The 18,424-nt window shown below is 47.8% G+C and overlaps 3 long non-coding RNA genes across 3 annotated transcripts; 1 reads left to right on the top strand and 2 right to left on the bottom strand.

Moving 5' to 3' along the window:
- Nucleotides 1-315: 315 nt before the first annotated feature.
- On the bottom strand, nt 316-5,737 carry LOC140631783 (uncharacterized). The gene is made up of 2 exons (XR_012029300.1): nt 4,133-5,737; nt 316-3,321 (listed from the first exon to the last, which is right to left on the bottom strand). It is a non-coding gene; the product is annotated as an uncharacterized lncRNA (long non-coding RNA).
- Nucleotides 5,738-5,780: 43 nt separating this feature from the next.
- LOC140631784 (uncharacterized) lies at nt 5,781-9,075 on the bottom strand. Its single transcript, XR_012029302.1, has 2 exons — nt 8,937-9,075; nt 5,781-6,669 (listed from the first exon to the last, which is right to left on the bottom strand). It is a non-coding gene; the product is annotated as an uncharacterized lncRNA (long non-coding RNA).
- LOC140631782 (uncharacterized) lies at nt 7,349-17,364 on the top strand. The gene is made up of 3 exons (XR_012029299.1): nt 7,349-7,424; nt 16,083-16,218; nt 16,347-17,364. It is a non-coding gene; the product is annotated as an uncharacterized lncRNA (long non-coding RNA).
- The last annotated feature ends 1,060 nt before the right edge of the window (nt 17,365-18,424 follow it).

An 18,424-nucleotide genomic window follows, 5' to 3' on the forward strand; every position in this document is an offset into this window, starting at 1 on the left:
CCAGGGCCACGCTGGTAAGCGCCAGGGTCGGTCAGGAGGCAGAGGTAGGGGGGACCTGGAGGCAAGAACCTCAGCTGTGGTTTCTGTGGAAAGGATCGGGCAAGGCAAAGCAACCAGGCTCAGGATTGGCTGGTTAGGTTTGAAACTGGCCCCCGTGTGAAATTCACGTTCACTGGGACTGTTAGACTGTACAGTTTAAAGCTGAGGACTCCAAATGTTTATGGGTATATTAGGGTTCTACAAAGAAACAGAACCAACAGAATATGTGTATGTCTGTGTGCGTGTATGTGTGAGACAGAGAGAGAAAGAGAGAGAAGTTTATTTTATTTTACTTATTTTTAAAGATTTTGTTTGTTTGTTTGTTTGTTTGTTTATTTATTTATTTATTTATTTATTTATGAGAGACACAGAGAGAGAATGAGAGGCAGAGACACAGGCAGAGGGAGAAGCAGGCTCCACGCCGGGAGCCCAACGTGGGACTCGATCCCGGGTCTCCAGGATCACGCCCTGGGCTGAAGGCAGCGCTAAACCACTGAGCCACCCAGGGATCCCCAAGAAGTTTATTCTAAATAATTAGCTCATGTGATCATGGTGATTATGGAGGCTGGCAAGTCCAAAATCTGACAAATAGGCTGGCAGACTGGAGACCCAAGGAGGAGCCAATGCTGCAGTTCAAGTCCAAAGCCTGTCTGCTGGCAGAATTTCCTCTTGCTCAGGGGAGGTCAATCTTTTGTTCAGTTCAGGCCTTCGACTGTTTAGATGTGGCCCACCCACATTCTGGAGGAGAATGTGCTCAACTCAAAGTCCAATGATTTAAATGTAATTTCATCCAGAAAAATATTTCATGGAATATTATGGAAACATGGAAACATCATGGAAACATCCAGAATAATGTTTGACCATATACCGTACCGTGGCTCAGCCAAGTTGACACACAGGCTTGACCTTCACATTGGAAGAGTCACGATTTGCTTAGGGGTTGCTAAAAGCTTCATGGGTGGCTGTTAAAGCATGTACTTCATAGAAATCACAAGTTTGGTTAATACACAGCCATTGTCCCCGTGAAGGCATAGCTCTCACATGGCAGGATCCCCACGGAGCCTCACCTCTCGATGCCTTCACTCAGGTAACTTCACAACTACCTCAGGAAAACACCTCCTGGCTCACAGAACACACTCGTTCCCCTTATCTCCTTGATCCTCACAACACTAACGAGGCCAGCAGTTCTGTCCTCATCTCAGAAACCAGAGACTGTGAGGGGAGAGGTAAGGCACCTTGACCCACTCGGGCCACACAACTTGCAAGTGGAAAAAGCCAGACTTGATTTCATCTTCTGGTTTCAAATGGCAGGAACTGGCTTTTAATGAGCACTTACGATGTGCTGGGCATCACCTGGGACACTCGCATGCATCAGTGTGCCTAACTTTCTGGAGGACTCAATGGAGACTCTCTGCATCCCTTCTAGAGTTCCGTGTGCAGGGAAGCTGAGCACCCCCATCCACATCACATGGCAGGGCGGGGGGCAGCCTTGAGCCCCTGATCTTCACCACCCTCTCTGTCCAGCTCCCCACCCTGACACATGGCCCCTGTACACCCAGACCCCACAGTCCATCTCTGGAGACTGTTAATTAGTCCAGCAGTGTAACTGAAGGCCATAAGAGAAAGCTGACAGAAAGTTTTGGAAAAACCCGACAAAGTAGAACACGGTCTCAAGATGAGGCAGGGGCTCCAGAAAGCAAGCATCACTTCCCAAAGCATCATATCTAGGGTTGGCCCCGGGTGCCCCCAGCATATCAGGAGGGTCCCGGGGCCTCATTTCCCTCTGAAGCATTCATCTTGTCTCCTATCTTTGACTCTGTCCCCCCAAACATGCTGGGCCCGTTCCCCCAGGATGGGCCAAACATGGGGAATGCATTCATTCAGTAAACCTTTGCTGAGTGCCAGGCACTGTGCCAGGAGCCAAGAGCTGAGACATGAAGGTGGATCCTGCTCCCAGGGCACCCACAGCCGGATAGAAGAGGCAGCAGCAACCCCTGGCAATGCCACCAGTCCAGCTTCCCTGTCAGGCCTCCAGAAAGCACCCCAGATCCACAGAGCGAGGCGTCACCCCCTGCCCAAGGGATGCTGGCAGTTCTGTGGGGAGGGTCAAGGGAGGTCAGGTTGGGTCAGCCTGGAGTGGACAGAGAGGGCTAGATAGTGGTTCCTGAGCTCAAAGGATTTATAAGCAGGTGAGGAGCAAGATTAAGGTGGGGGGACATTAGAAGCCATCCCAGGAAAAAAGAATTACATGTCAGGCAGCATGTGGCCTGTAAGGAAGCCTGGTGAGAGGAGGCGAAGGCTGGGATGATGGCTGCGCCGGGAGAAGTCACCCTTCCTGCTGCTGACCAGGCACAACCGTGCCCCTGACCTTCCCACGCGCCTCTGTCCCTTTTCTTCGAGGATGCTCCACGCACAAGCTCACCCGCCCGCATGAGCAGGGAGGCCACTTCCTGCTTCTCTCCTTGTACCTCTTGGCTCACGCTTGCCCCAGCTGAATTCCACAGCCACAGCCGGACCTTGTCTTGTCCTTGGTGCAGTCAGGTGCGCACAGGGTTTCTGACCCTTCCATTTCTGAGGTTTGCCTAAAGCTCCGCATCTCCTCTGCTTCCCGCGGCCTGGGGGAGAGAGGTAGTCTAATACACGCTTGCTGATGGGGATGTCCCAGGCCAGGCTTTGTGTCACCTGCAGCTCGCTCGCTCTGCCTGCTAGAACTGCTAAGTTATCACGGATGCCTTTGAACGCGCTTGTCTGCCCTGGGAGAGGGCTCCTCGGTGTGCTTGCCAGGGTGGCTTCGGAGCGAAGCAGTTGCCTTTGCGCGTGTCTGTTACAAACACGGACGGCGCGCGTGGTCCATCTTCTCCCCTCTGGCCTGAAGCAAGGATGATTGAAATGCGACATTTTAAACCCAAAAGCAAATTACAGCCAGGAATCAGTGTGAAATTACTCTCTTCTGCTCCGAGTGCCTTTTTAAAAGTCAGGCGGCAGCACCCAGGATGAAAGTTGGCCTGTCAGACAAGCCCATTCAAGCTTGCAATTCCTCTGTCATTTGCCCGACAGGCTTGTGATAAAGAGCAAGGATAAAAAAAAGCTCTGCCAAAAATAGGGCCACTGAGAACCCTACACCAGGGCAGACCCGGGAGCCAACGCCATCCGGGCCCTGCCCTGTCCCATAGGATGGTTGGCCGCGGAGCAGACTTGTTCTGACAGAGATACCACGTGACCTCGGATTTCAGCCCAGAGACGTGGAAAGGAAGTGCCGAGAGACGCTGCATCTGTGAATCCCTGAAGAAAGGGTAGGGAGAACAAAGTTTACATTGAAAACCTTGACTTTCCAAATGGCATGTTGAGACAGCCCCACAGCAGACAGGTTTGCTGCAGGCCTGGTACGCGCCCTGCACTGCTGCGGCCCGGAGATTCATCTAGAAAGACAATAACGAGCCTCCTTCTCCCTGGTGCCCTGCTTACTCCCTTTTGCCCTCTTTCTGGGCCTTCAGTTCCCCGGGGGTGGTACCCTAGGGGCCCAGAAGAGGGAGTGCCCCCTGGGCAGCCGGGAGGGAGAGCGGCCCACGAGGGGAAGACCAATCCTTTGTCTGGTGAGCCGAGGACAAGGCTGCCGCGGCCTGGTGACAAGCACTCTGGGCTGCAAGGGACATGCAGATCCTGTCCCGGTCTGCTGCCAGCTGTCAGGGGGAGGCGGGCAGACTGACTTCCAAGGCTCTTTGCCTACTCCCCAGGCTGAGGCAGACGACTCTGCACACCCCACAGGGTTATTTGCCCTCAAAGGTTAAGAGGTCATGCCTGCATACAGAATCAGATGTTGCTCATTTGCCTTGCCACCTGGGGTTGTCTCTTCCCCTGAGCTTCCCTCACCTCCCTGAGGTTGGCATCATCAGCTCTGGCTCACAGGGAAGACCATGAAGTCTCAGAAACATTAGCTAATGTGCCTCAGCTCACACAGCTAGGACGTGGTCGATCCAGGAAGTCAGACCTAGATCTTTGGGATCTAAGTCCAGGGACTTCCATAGTTCTCTCAGCCTGCTTCAGAGGCAGCTACTCCCATGCAAACAGGGTGTGTCACCAGGTCCCTTCTTACCTCCAGTGCTTAGCTTCTCAAGGTGAGCTCTCTGTCCCCATCCTTCACATCTTTGTGCCCCACCACTCATTTGTCATGAGGGACAATTGCATAAGGAACCAGATGTTAAAGTGGCTGCAGATAGCTGGCAGCCATAAAACCCGATTTGGGTCTTGTTTATAAAGGCCCCAAACTAAACTGCTGAAGGAGCAGCGAGGACTCCGACGTGGCAACCATGTCACGGTCAAGTCCTTGCAGGGCCACAGCCTCAGAGCCGTCTAACTGCTCTATAGGCCCCACCACCGGTACTAGTCAGTGGCACTGCTGCTGTGGTCATCGCGACCACCAGCTTCTACACATGTACTCTGCTTCCGATCACTGACGAGGCAGACGGTCACGCAGGCCAGGCTGTCCCCACTCCTGCCGGCTGTCTTGTGTGTCACTCACAGCCTCCTGCAGGCAGAGCCTTCCCTGGGGAGGTTTCCCGGGGGACCCTTTCCTTTGCATCCTTAAACAGCTGTCACACTGTCCCAGTTGTTTTTCAAAAAGGAGGTTCCCCAGGGCTTCATGGAGGCGGACTCAAACTTGACCCCACCATGTTGATGTATTCACCTCCACCTCCCCTCGGGAAAGGGGTGCCAAGCCCCGGGTGCCTGGGCTGGATGCTGGCAGCCTCCCCGCCTTGGCAGCTCATCCATCACCTGTTGTCTCCTACCCAGAACATAAGTCTGGACACGCAGGGATTGCAGTGGTTCCTGCAAAGGCAACCTTCTGTAGCAGAACCCGGGACTTCTGGGCAGACCGGCTTCACGCCCCACGGGGCAGTCTGTCATCGGAGCAGTTAGAGCGGGGCACGGAGGTAACGCAGTGCAGTGCGTAGGGTCGCTGAGGGAGGCCATCACTCAACACTTGATTCTGAATTTGGCATCTGCCGAGAGCTTCTCGGCCACTTCCGTTAGCTACTGCTCCTAACCGTCCTCGGGATGGGGGTGGGAGCTCTTGTCCTCCTCTCAAGAATAAGGAAACAGGGAGAGAACTATCTCCAGGGATACATCCACAGAGTGCGAAGGGGTCGGCACCCTTGGCAGTGAAGTGTGACCTTGGTCACCATCGCCTTTCAGCCCCGGCCACGCGCGCATCCTGTGTGTACCCTGGGGAGGGCGACTGTGGAGTGTGGCTTTCATCCAGGAATCGTCTAAGACATTAACTTGCGAGGGGCCCTCGTGGAGGTCTGGGTCGCTGTCACGTGGTGCGGAAGGGGCAAGCCCAGAGGGTAAGTGATCTGCAGTGAATCACAGAGTGACAAGCACCTGCTCAGCCCAGAAGAGAAGGCTGACTCCCCGGCCACGCCCCAGGCCGGCTCTGAAGCAAGATGTATTTTTAAACACAAGCCTTGTAGAGAAAATGTTCCCTAGCATGTCCCCATAGCCTACTAATGGGGCAACTGTTGGCAACCAGGACTATCAGCCCGTGCTGAGGGCTGTGCTCTCAATTTTTAGTTCTATTCTTGTCCCCTGGCATATGATAGGGGCTGCTGTCCCAGGAGGCTGCAGGCTGCTGATGAAAAAGAAGGTTTCAGTAGGTTCTCGCCTGCTCTCAATTTCAAGACTCTCTGATTTCGTTCAGACGTGGGGCCTGTGGGCCTGTGCTCATTTACGGAGTTGGAAACTTTTATTTTTTTTCTTCTTCTTCTTGCTCGCACTGACGCCATGGAAACTGCCCGATGCTTCCCAGAAGGCCGGGGTCCCCCTGCTTCGCCCCAGGGCTGAGAAGGCTGTTCCCCTGGGGTTGTCGGGGGGTGGGAGGCAGCGGCTGTGCTCCCTCCTGCCTGGGCCTGGTTTCCCAGCTTCCCAGGGGCTCACAGGTGCCTCCTCATACCCACCCCTCCTTTGCAAATGAAAAGAGCCATTTCGGGGTCAGTTTTGCTGCTGCTTCTTGCTCTGATCAGGGTCTATTTCTCAGCCAGAGCAAAGAAAGACACCTTAGAAGTCCTAATTAAACGGTTCTTGTTAATCCGTTCGGGTATCCTGCTGCATCGTGCTGGTGTGTCCCTGTGGGTTAGTCGGGTTGCTGTGGTCCGTGTCATTGTTTGAAAGGAGGCTTCTCTGACCAGGGCTGGAGGCGACGCCCTTTGTCTGCCTCTCGGCTCTGTGGTCCTGGCCCTCGCCAAGGGAACCGTTCTTGCACTGCTGTGTTTATTTGAGTTATGTAATATAAACAGCTCCAAGGAGATGGGCTCCTCCACTTTTGTGTTTAGACTCAGCCTTCACTTGCCCTCTGCAGAGCTCGTCACTTGGGTGGTTTCCTCTAGCCTGCTCTGTTTTGTTGCTGGAGAACAAAACAGCCTGCCCTTGACCCTTCTCCAAGACAAGCTCTTTCCTCTCATGACCCAGCAAAGGAGAACTAGACGCTGCTCATGCGTGTCCTCAAAGGCTCGGCTCGGGCCAAGGGGACAGGGGGCCGTCCAAACCCAGCAGAGACAAATCAGTCGTGGGTACTGACTCTCTCTGTGGCTTCTTCACTGACATGGGGTTGGTTCCTCCACACCAGGAGTATCCCTAAAGCATTGAAGACATAATTCCACTTAGCCTATGGATTCACACGCGACTTTTCAAGAACACAACTGATGGGTGAAACCCATGTGAGTACAGCTAGGAGGGAAGTTCAAAAGGCATTATTATAGACGTCAGCTCCACATTGTTTTGCTAACCTCATCCACTTCAATCAAATATTTTCAAAGCATTTCATTGCTAATTAGGCCACATTCATGGTTTATCCCCCCATGACTCCACACAACAGGAAAACACTGTGCATCTTCTCACTGAGTTTGCCTTGGCACGATGGCGTTCAAGGCACAGTTGGATTATAATGCATTTTTAGTAACAGGTTCTTGAAACAACTCTCCAAAGGCTGAGTCACTTATTTCTTTATTTATACAGTTGTCTTAATGCAGATCACAAATATTTTCGGAATAGTTATTGACTCTCACATTTCTTATGGTGAGATTCCATCTCTTTCTCTTTAAACACCCCCAACACTCAGGTTTGCCATCTCCTGAGGTCACCCACCTCAGGGCAAGAAGGATGTTTGTTCTTGTCATCTCTTCACACCTGTGGGTTTGGGAAGGCAGGACTAGAAAAAAAAAAAAAACGTGTGCCCCCAGGGTATCAGGGTCTGGAGGAGGGAAAGAGACAGTGGGAGTGACCCTGAATACAGCCAGAGTGGACTGTGCCAGCCCTATGTCTCCTCCCACTGGATCCCCAGAAAACTAGGAGAGAAAGGAAGACAGGGAGGAAAGAAGGAAGGAAAGAAGGTAAGAGGGAGGGAGGGAGGGAGGGAGGGAGGGAGGGAGGGAGGGAGGGAGGGAGGGAGGAGAATTTATAGCAATGAGAGGGAGGGAAAATAGAATTGGAGCTTTTTTGTGTTAAGAAATACTTTAAAGTCTACCAGCTGAAGCCCAGCCAGGGCCTCTGACAAAGCCACACAGTATCCCCGTGTGCCTTTAAGGCTTCCAGAACCTCCCTGCATTTTTGCAGCAGCAGCAGCAGCTACAGTGGCTTCCAGCCTCTAACTTGCAAAGGCCCAGCTCTTACTCTTCCGTCTCCCTCTGTTTCTCTCCTAAAAGGTCAAATCCCAGCACACCTCAACTTTTCAGCACTTTCCGGGGCGGTGAGAGCCCCTCCCTGGGGGGCTGGAGAGAGGGTTGTGAGGGTGGGGGAGTGGGGGGTTTGCTGGAGGAAATCTGCTGGGGCCTTGACTTTCTCACACATGTTTCAGATGTGAAGGGTGTGATTGTAAACAGCGTCCTCATCGCTGCCAGAGCTGGCCTCCCCACCCGAGTCCTGTTCCCAACACCCTAGGGGTTCCAGTAATAGGGCGTAAAGCAAACAAAGAAAAACAGTAATCTGGTGTTCCAATTGCATTTTTTGTTTTTAGAAAATGTTAATGATAGGTTATTTGATTACCCTAGGTTTGGCTCTGCTTGCTCTTTATTAAGCACATCTGGTATTTAGTGACAATATAAGTAGCAGGAGTTTTTTTGGCACTTGAAAATAAGCTCATCCAATGTTGCCATGCAGTTTGGAAACTCGTCAGAGAGGCCAGCCAAACTTGCGGAGATACAAGACTTTTTCTGTAGGCTGGGCAGCTGGCCAGGACAGCTAAAAAATGTGAATTGGCTAAGAATTGCTGCCACGCAAACACTTCTGGAAATTTCTATGCTTGGGCCTGCCAAATCCATTATGCACAACATGAATTACAAGAGTTTCTATCTCTCCCAGCAATTGCGTTTTGAGTGTAATTCTCTTGCGCGCTTTATGAAACATACACACACAACCAAAATGAGAAAAACACCACAAAAATCCACTACCATTTTTTTCGTCTCTTTCCATTTGGGTTGCCAAGCACACAACTTTTCCTGAATTAGGAGAAATAGCCTCAAACTTTGGTTTCAATTACATTAAATCTAACACGTGGGAGGGAACTGGGCTTCCTGGAAATTCTAGAAAGGAAGGATGTCTCACATCATGGAGACAGCCTAATATCTAAGTAGGAAGAACAATAAAACGCAACGAAAGAACTTGGAAGGGGCAAAACATAGACACCCTCCATTCTCCAAGGCCAGTCACTGGGGTTTGGGTCTTGCTGACAGATTTTTAGTCAGAGGGGGAAGCCAACCCATCCACAGAAGGTTCTATTCCTGTACCCACGACTGTAACCCTGCATGAGGGTCCATCCGGCACCTACAAGCACACGAGCAGAGGATGGGCCGGGAGGACACGCCACAGCCGGACAAAGGGAAAGCAAGCAGGAGAGAACAACTGACCTTTCTAGGCAGATCCCGGTTCTGCCCAGGCTTCCCTCCTTTCCCAGGGCTCAGAAATGTTTGCATCATTTTCTGATTCCAAATTGAGACTTGCCTCTTTCTTGTGATTCAGATGCGCTAGATTACTCAGACTCTGCCCAGGATCATAAATGGGCCTGGAGCTCTACTTCTATTCTGGAATGACATTCTTCACAGCACACATTTAATAGCTAATATGAGATAACCGCACTTGCCAGCTAATAGCCAGATAATCACACTAGCACGTTGTGAGACAGAATGTCATACCTCTAAATCCTTCCAGTTCTGACCAGATGTAATAATGCTTTCTTGACATACAGCCTTTCTCACGAGAACTTAGAGAATCATGTCAATACCAGGGAGTCAAAACTCTAAGGTGTTCTAAGAGCCAATGGTCCCAGCTGTGCCATCATCAAGCTGCTACACGGGTCTGTGCCTCAGTTTCCCTCTCTGTGTTTGCTAGTCACCATTTTCCCAGGATATGGAAAAGGCTGTGAGATTGAGCATCAGGTCTGGCCAGGACCCTTGTGACTCTGTGACCTCCTTCCGGGAGGCAGATGTCAGCATACTGTCTTCGCTTGGGAAATGGGGACAGTGACAACTTCCTCATGGCACGATTGTGAAGAACCAAGTATAATAATAACCAGGCAACTGCTTTGCAAACCGCAAGGCACTCTGCACATGTGGGTTGTTATCAGTATCTTGGAATTCCTGATCATAGAACTTTGATCACTTAAATTCCTGTGAATGGGACGTAGAGTGTGTGAGTCAAAGCAGTCCACGCACATGCATAATGTAATCCGGAATTTATTGGGGCCAGCAATGAGGAGAGGCTGTCGCTTTCCGCAGCTGATATAGGACAACCTCTCTCAATATAACTCTTAATTAAAGTATGTCCCTTGCTTACCCTCTCATTCCCCTTCTTCCTCTCTCTTTTCCTTCTTTCACGAATCTATTGGCAGCAATCACTGTGAATGTGCCATTTGACTATGTCGACCTAAGATTGGAGGTGAGGTTGCCTGAGCTAATTAAATTTCCTTTCCCAGAGTGAACTGTATCCCAGAACTATAGTTCACACTAAGCAGTTAAACAGGTTTGGGCATTTGGAAAAAAAAAAAAAAAAAGAAGAAGAAAAAGAAGAAAAAAACACACTGGGGCCCCGAGAAAGCACTCTTGGCCTCATTTCCATTTGGCTCACATTGTCCTGTTCTTGGCTTAAATTTGGATCCCAGGACACATTTTCTCAGTTTCCTTTTCTCATGTTCCTGGATCTTTGTTGTAGAATTGTAGGAAACACAGAGTCAGGGGAGTCAGCCAGAAAGGATTTCTCCCCTTCCCGGGAAGGTCTCGGATCCTGTCTCAGACACCACAGTGTGGGCAGCCTCCCCTCTGCTTTATTGTTTTCTTCGTGATGGCCCAAACTGGGGGAGTTTGAATTCACATTGGTCAAGGGTTTTTTTTTTTCCTTTCTCACTTTTGAGGAGTTGCCCTCTGACTCCCTGGTAAGGACAGCACCAGTAAGCCAGCCTGGTTCCGCTTTAACCTTGGGGCTCCAGGGCTTCTGAGGTCAGACCTAGAGCCTGTGAACTAGGGTGAGTCCAGCCCAGCGGAAGCGTGAACAAAAGGGAGCACAGAAGGCCACTGTTGGGACATGCAGAGGGAGAGAATGGGGCCTGGGGGCGGGGTGGCAAGGGCGCAGGAGGGCATGACTGGAAAGAAGGCCTGGCTGCCACCACTGCCATCCCGGGCAAGGACGGTGACAACAGACCAGCAGCTCACACACAGCACAAGGGCTGGCTCTGCCTGCCCGGCACCCCAGAGTCTGTGTACTTTCTCTGTTGAATCCAGTTGGCACTGATGTTGGTGGGGTCACAGGGTGAACGTAGAATTTTCTGGAATAAGAGGCAGATGGTGAAGCATTCCCAAGACTTTGTAATATCCAACCAGCCACTCCTGCCGTTTACCTTTCAGGTTTGCCGCTGTGAATAATAGCCATAAATATTTATTGAACCAGGCCTCCTTCTCCCAGCTTGTCACTGTGAATTGCTTTATTCTCACAGCAGCTCAACACCGTTTCTCTATGACCTAGGCCCTAAAATTACCCCTATTGTTCAATGGGGAGACTCAAAGCTTGGGTGGGTTAAGTGACCTGACCAAGTCTATACGGCTCATGGGACATGCTGGGCCTCTCTCTGGTGTCCTATTGGTTAACACACAGCCACCACCCAAGGCTTTGGACCACTGACCACTCACCCCTACTCTGTGTCAGTAATATTGTTTTTGCATTTTTGTCAAAATGGGCTTTTCATAGGAGGAGGTTGAAGCACACACTCCCCAACCCTCCCCACCCCCGGCCCTGAATTCCGGGGGTGCTTTATGATTCCACCAGCTTTGGCTTCTAGGTGGTTGCACCTTCCCAGGCAGGCTTACCACCACAGCCCTCACTGCCTTCTGCTCGCTAGCCCTGGTGACAGCAAGAAAATCCCATGCTCTGACCAATAACTAATATGGGAGAGGCTCACTAAGTTTTCAGGTCAAATACACTGTCAAGTGCTCACAGACAAACCATTTCATCCAACATTTTTGAAGTGAAGATGATTTTCCACTCTTGTATATTCAGTGTTTGCTGAGCACCTGCTGTGCTTAGTATCGTCCTACTTGTACTTGTACTGTTTGAGGCACTGCCTTAAAGAGGTCGCATGCACAGGATGGACATGCTCTTGAAACTCCAGCGTTCCAGAGAAAACTCTTCCTGTGATTTTCACACAGAACCCACTCTCCCTCTCCACATGACTCCTCTGGGTGTAAGAGAAATTAAAAAGTTCTTCGTGGAACAGTTATCTGATGCTTCTTTTTTTTTTTTTTTTTTTGAGTTTTTATTTATTTATTCATGAGAGACACAGAGAGAGAGAGAGGCAGAGACATAGGCAGAAGGAGAAGCGGGCTCCATGCAAGGAGCCCGATGTGGGACTTGATTCCAGGTCTCCAGGATCACAACCTGAACCAAAGGCAAATGCTTAACCACTGAGCCACCCAGGTGCCCCATTATCTGATGCTTCTTAATGGGATTGCTGATGTTACCAACAGGACCTCCCCAGGAGCCACTGGTTGAGAAAGTGTGTGTATGACACAAGAAGAGAATGAGGGAGAAAATACAGCTGTCACTATTGTTTCTAAATGACAAGACCTGTTTTAGCACCATGGGTATAGATAGTTATTAGTGTTACATATCACCTTTATGTTTAATGTATGTAATAGTCCAAGAAGCTAAAAAATATATATATACTTTGGAGAGGGTGGTAAATCTAAGATTTTACAGATACCTGCTAAATTGGGTTGAGTCCTAGCTCCTTCTTAGCTCATAAGTGTCTTAGTTTTTTACCACCATGTAACAAATTACCATAAACTCAGCAGCTTCAAATGACACATACTTTTTTATCTCACAGCTTCCACTGGGTACCTGGGTCCTCTGCACAGGGTGTCACAAGACTGCAGTCAGTGTGTCAGCTGGAGCTCAGGTCTCCCTGGGCTCAGGGTCCTTCCTCTGCAGGCCCACAGGCAGAATTCGTTTCCTCAAAGCCATACAGCTCCTAACTGTCTGTTTCTTTGAGGCCAGAAGGGAGACAGGGAATCTGCTGCTTTGTCTCTGACCTCTAGATTTTCTTTTGAAGGCCTCATCTGATTAGGTCAGACCCACCCAAGATAATCTCTCTTTCGATTAACTTAAAGACAACCGATTAGAGATCTTAATTACATCTGCAAAATCCCTTCACCTTTGCCACTAAGGTAATGAAGCATCAGAATGATATCCTATCACCTTTGCTGTGCTCTATCGGCTAGAAGCAAATTAAAGCCCTGCTCACACTCAAGGAGGAGAAGATGATACAAAGGTGACAGACATTGGGGTCATCTTAGAATCTCTGGGTAGGAAGGTCATCTGCATACTTTTTGATCTATTTCTATTTAGCAAAGCTATAGGCACACGATGGAAAAGCAATGGATGGATACTGAGAATTTAATGTTTGGAAATAAATTAAGGTTTTTGAAGACACAAAGTTTCTTCCAGCGCACACCCTGAAAAGGGTCATGCTTTCCCCCAGTAGGTCTTCAGGGGTTGGGGTGAAGGAAGTGTGGGTAGGTGACAATTCAGAAAGTACATGAGCTAAAAAAAACACAAGCTGGGAAATCTAGGGCCCGGCCCAATTGCTCCTCTGAAAGCTCTGTGAGCTTCCCCCATTTGGGGAGCAGGGGAAACCGTACCTGCTTTCCCTTGGCAGGGCTGCTGACCAGGCAAAAGGAGACCAATAAACTGCAGGGACAAAGGTCTCATTGTCCTGTCCGGACTGCCGAGGAGCTGGCTGGCAGTTAACAATATGCTGCTATCTCAAAAGGTGGGCGTGTGATCACATCGCCAGGAGGTGGTTTTGTTTTTTTCAATGATAACCAGTGAGGCATTCTTGAGAGGCAGCCAAGTCTCTCCCATAAACTGGGGAATGCATTTTCTGAGCCCACGTTGGGGAGAAAGAGCCCCTTCCACACTTCCTCCAGAGTCCCACCCCAAAGCTGAGTTCTAGGGCCCCAAACGCCCGGTGCAGGGGTGCAGCCTCTCCAGCCGGCCTCCGCAGTCCCCCACGAGGCACACAAAGGAAGCGAGATCGTGGGGGTCCGGGGCCTTTCTCGGTCAGGTGAGGACCGCTCCTCAGTTAGCCCGAGCGTTGCAGCCGCGCGGGGCAGGCACAGGTGCCGAGGCTCGGACCCACCCGCACGGGGCCTGCGGACCCAGCCTCCCCTCCCCGCGAGGCCGCCGGCGGCGGATCATGTGCCAACGTCAGATCAATGTAGGAAATAAACGTGTAATAAGTAATAATGGTGTCGTAAGAGTGGTTGTCACTGCAGTGGTTCTCTCTGCTGAAAATATGGGCTCCAGAGTGTGGATTTCTTAGGCTAATTTTGCCCTTATTTAAAAGAAACTTTTAAAACACATAAAAGATGTGCTTTATAATAGGGAAGACTATTTAAAAAGGGCAGAATGAAAAAAAACAAAAAAATTTAAAAAATAAAAACTAAAAAGGGCAAAATGGAAGAACACAGCTTCATTTTATCCTTGTTTAACCATTGTCTTGTTCTTTTGGCTTTGAAAGGTCAAGTAAGTTTTTGTTTTCTGGAAGAACCGGTATGTATGTATGTATGTATGTATGTATTTTTAAAGATTTTATTTATTTATTAACAAGAGACACAGAGAGAGAGGCAGAGACATGGGGTGCCTGATCCTGATGCAGGACTCTATCCCAGGACCCCAGGATCACGACCTGAGCCAAGGTCATATGCTCAACCCCTGAGCCACTCAGGCCCCCTGGAAAAAACAGTATTTAGATGCGACCCTCCACATCTCCCACCCTGTCCTGGTTTCCTCACATCACCACGCCTGGGTCCTAAATTCTCCAAGAAGCTACGTGACTTCAAGCTCAAACCAGGGCTGCAGTTGTTTACGTGGAAGAAAAACAAGCATCTTTAGTGATCTGGAAGCCAGCTCAATTTATGATTTGCACACTTCGGAGCTTTCGGTGGAAACACCCCAACACCGCTATCTCAATGCGTTTTTCCTGACTCATCAGAAGGAACAGGCCCGTGAATGAAGGAAGCTGGATTGTGACTTCTCTTGTATTCCTGCACCCACTTAAACATGCATTCTAGAACATGAGGCAATTTGAGTAAACCATCTTGCTTTTGAGTCACACACCAAAGATATTTTCGTATCTGAGATGCTTAAAGCATGCCTTACATGGGACGCAAAGACACAGCCAAATGAGGGCAAAGTGAGGAATGGGAAACGAAATGTCTTGTAATAACTGCCTGGTCTGGACTATGGACTTGGTTGGAATTTCCAAACGAGGGGATCTTGTTGTTTTTGAAAGCCATGTTGACAAACTGATACTGTATTTTTAGCATGCTGCAAATGGAAAGCATGCAAGATATGTGAACAATATATTTCCAAATATGACACATATTTATAAAACACAGTAAACGCATGACAGATTGAGTAGGATATGTGGAAAAATAACAGCTGTGCTACACCCTATTTCTTAGCAAATTCATACACAACAAATGACATTCACATCCCATGTTTTTGCAAAATCTAGTTTTTACACATTTTGGAAAAGGATGTAGGGAATGAAAGCAAAAGTTTGCAAAAGAAAAAAAAACCGGAAGATGGCTGTAAATTTAAGCGACGTGTCATGTAATTATCATGTAGAAAACTAGTTCCAGGTAGGTTACCCCATTTCTCCCAGCACGCTGCCTTTTGATGGAAATGATATTAAATGAAGCATTAGAAGTGATTTCCATTTTAAGATGGGCTAGAAAGGTACATATAAGGGAAAACATACAGAACATTTCAGTATCTAAAAAAACCAACATGTCTGCCAATGATGTGAAGATTCACTTAGATGGAGTAGAATTGATGCCATTCATAGTTTGTGGCATCAAAGACAAGACTGGGCTCTGAACTGAGAAAAATCTGACCAGAGACTCTTGGATTTGAATAAAAGGCCACAGAGATCCATGCTATGTTCTAAAGCAGGGACTTATCATGAGAAGCAGTGTTTTTGAGGAGAGCATGTTGGCACCTCTGAGTACAGTGCCGGCAGAGCAGTCTCTAACGACCGTGGTAGGAATTCCTTATATTTGTAATATAGACATTTACAATTCACAAGTGAGTTTTCTCATTTTCAAACCCATAATTTTATTCAAGCTATGGAACAGCCCTGTGAGGCCTGCAAGAAAGGTTTCATCATTCACGCTGTCCTTACAATGAAACCAAGAGTTTGTGACTTCAGGGTCACCCTTAGAAAGAAGAGGCGCCAATCCAAACAACAGGGATATTTGTTCATTTAGCATGCTACCTGGGAGAGAGGGAGCTATAGGCCTTTTTTTCCTTCCTCTTCTTTTTACTTCTGCTTTTTTCCAAGTTTTCTGTGATTAGAAAATCTTATTTTATAGTTAAAATATTTTCTAATGTATAAATTAATAACAATATAATTATAAAATAAATTATTTTATGACTATAAAATGACAGTAGATATTATTGTTGTCAACAAGGGACAAAATCTCTGTTCTCCTTCCTTGTAGACCACTCCCTTACCTCCATCCTCTACTTGAAGCTGGAGCGGACTTCCCTGTGCCTTTCATTGTTGGCCTCTGCCCCCAGGCCGGAGGAAATGCAAACTCAGAGAATGCCAGGCTCTATTCTGTAGGCTGAACTGGTGTAAGTGAATGTAGAACAGACCAGATTGTGAGTCTAGAAAACTAAACTTGCATCCTATTTTCTACAATGCTGGGAAGTTCCTTCATATCTGTGTGCCCTAATTTCCTGTTCTGTATCCTTTTTGCCAGATATGGAGTGTTTCAAGATTCCGAAGCAAACAGTGCCTTATCAAAGAAAGGTGATGCTAAGATTACATTCTTATGGGAGACTTTGCTAAAACGTTAAAATACTGCAGTTGAATTTTCTGGTTGGCCTTGGCCCTATTGGAAGGAGACTTTGGGTAGCAGAGTATGGGGAGGGAAGGGCCGGTGGGCATGGGAGACTGTGGAGAGGGAGATGTATCAGTTGAATTGAGATGGAAGTCATCGGAGGGTATTCTGAGCTCTTCTGGTCCTTCCCTTGTGGGCATGGCTCTAATGGGACCTTCTTCACTAATGGACTCGCCACAGAAACTCATACAAGGAGGCCATCTGATCTAGCATCATAGATAAGAACAGACCAGACTGCTTCCTTGATGTTGGGCAAAGCAACTTAGCCTCTCAATTTCCCCCTTTCTCTACCTGTAAATAAATGATCTCACTGGAAGGTGAAGAATAATTGAGATCAAATTCCTGGAGGACTTGATCTTATGGTTCAGTTTTAACCCTTGGGGGAGGAGGGCCTTTGGAACCTTCCGAGCATCCAATGAGAGCTAGGAGCCTTCCTCCCAGAACAATACATACATAACCATCAACTTACACATAAATTCATGTGGTTCATAGACTCCCTCAAGCTTAAACTTCCTTTAAGTTAGAAAAAAAAAAAAAAAACAACTCCTACTATAGAAGAGAAGTGTTATAAACATGTAAAGATAAATCATGTGTCATTTTCATCATGTCACTGCCATCCCATGGACTTCATTCGTGCATCTCATGTGCTATGTTATCACTACTATCCTCATTTCATTGTTATTAAAAATACTCTATCATCTCTATTGGTGTTTGTCCTTCCCCCAGGCCCTCACCACCTGGTTTTTGATGATTATTCTTTATACTCTAAGGGCCTTGGAACCAGGGATGCTTTGCTTCTGGTCCTGTGTGTAAGATAACATAGATCTCTTCCATCTAGATATAATCTAGTAAATAAATAAGAATATGTATAACTAAAGTGAGTTGTTAAAATGAGCTGTTCTTTATCACCCTTGGACAGTTAAAATTACAGTGACTGAGAGAAAATGAAAAGTAGCCTCTCAACATATTATAGAGGACACTTGACACACGCATTCAAACTGAGACTGATTAAAATTTGCATACTTATTGTACTTATTATTTGTTCTAAAATAATCAAAAAGCAGTGGTCTTGAAGAAAGAATTAAAAAAAAAAAACCAATATTTTATGCATTGGTTCCAAAGGAACCAGCCCATTTATTCAATGATGAAACAAAGCATTATTTTCACATTGCCATCTAATGTCTTCTGTTTTCTCCTGTCATTATTTAGCTCAGCTGGAAATTAGGCATATTCCTTAGTTGTTACACTTAAAAAAGAAACTGGTATTATGAAAGAGCAATATTTTTGTGGACAACTGGACTTTCTTAAGAAAAAGACACTTGTGTGCGTCAAGGTGCCTCTCAGGTTTAGACTGGACCCTCCTGCTTTTTCTTTTCCCATTTTTGGCACCACGAATAGGTTTTTAACATGCCAAGCCCCACAGTTCTCTCTCTCCCTCTCTCTCTCTGTATATGTGTGTGTATATTTTTTTTCTTTTTACTATCTTCTATAAAAGGAACCTGCTATTGATTGCAGCTGACTGAGTCGTTTGAGTTAATATCTAAGCAACGCTAACCCAGATAGGGATTAGCATTACATCAGCTGTCAGGCGAGGAAGCCTGGCAGCATGCCAGCCTGTAAAAACGGAACGTGTTTGCGTCACTGTTCCCTTGGTAATGCTTCTTGGAGCCTTGTCAGCTGTCCCCTGAGGTTGTTTCCTTAATATGTCAACAGACATTCCTGAATCTTTAATGCTGGATGGCTCTTTTCCTCTTCCAAAAACACTTAGGTGACCAAGAAGCTGGTGCGTCCTGTTGCTATGATCTTTTGAAATGTATTTCTTTCATGAAATAGGTGTTTGTTCTATTCAAAAACATTCATTCGAAGGGATTTAAGAAGGTTTAGGTTTCTGCTTCTCCATGTTACAGGACCTATTTTTGAAGAAACAGGGCAGCCAG

Source organism: Canis lupus, chromosome 4 (genome assembly GCF_048164855.1).
Source record: "Canis lupus baileyi chromosome 4, mCanLup2.hap1, whole genome shotgun sequence".
Classification (NCBI taxonomy): Eukaryota; Metazoa; Chordata; class Mammalia; order Carnivora; family Canidae; genus Canis; species Canis lupus.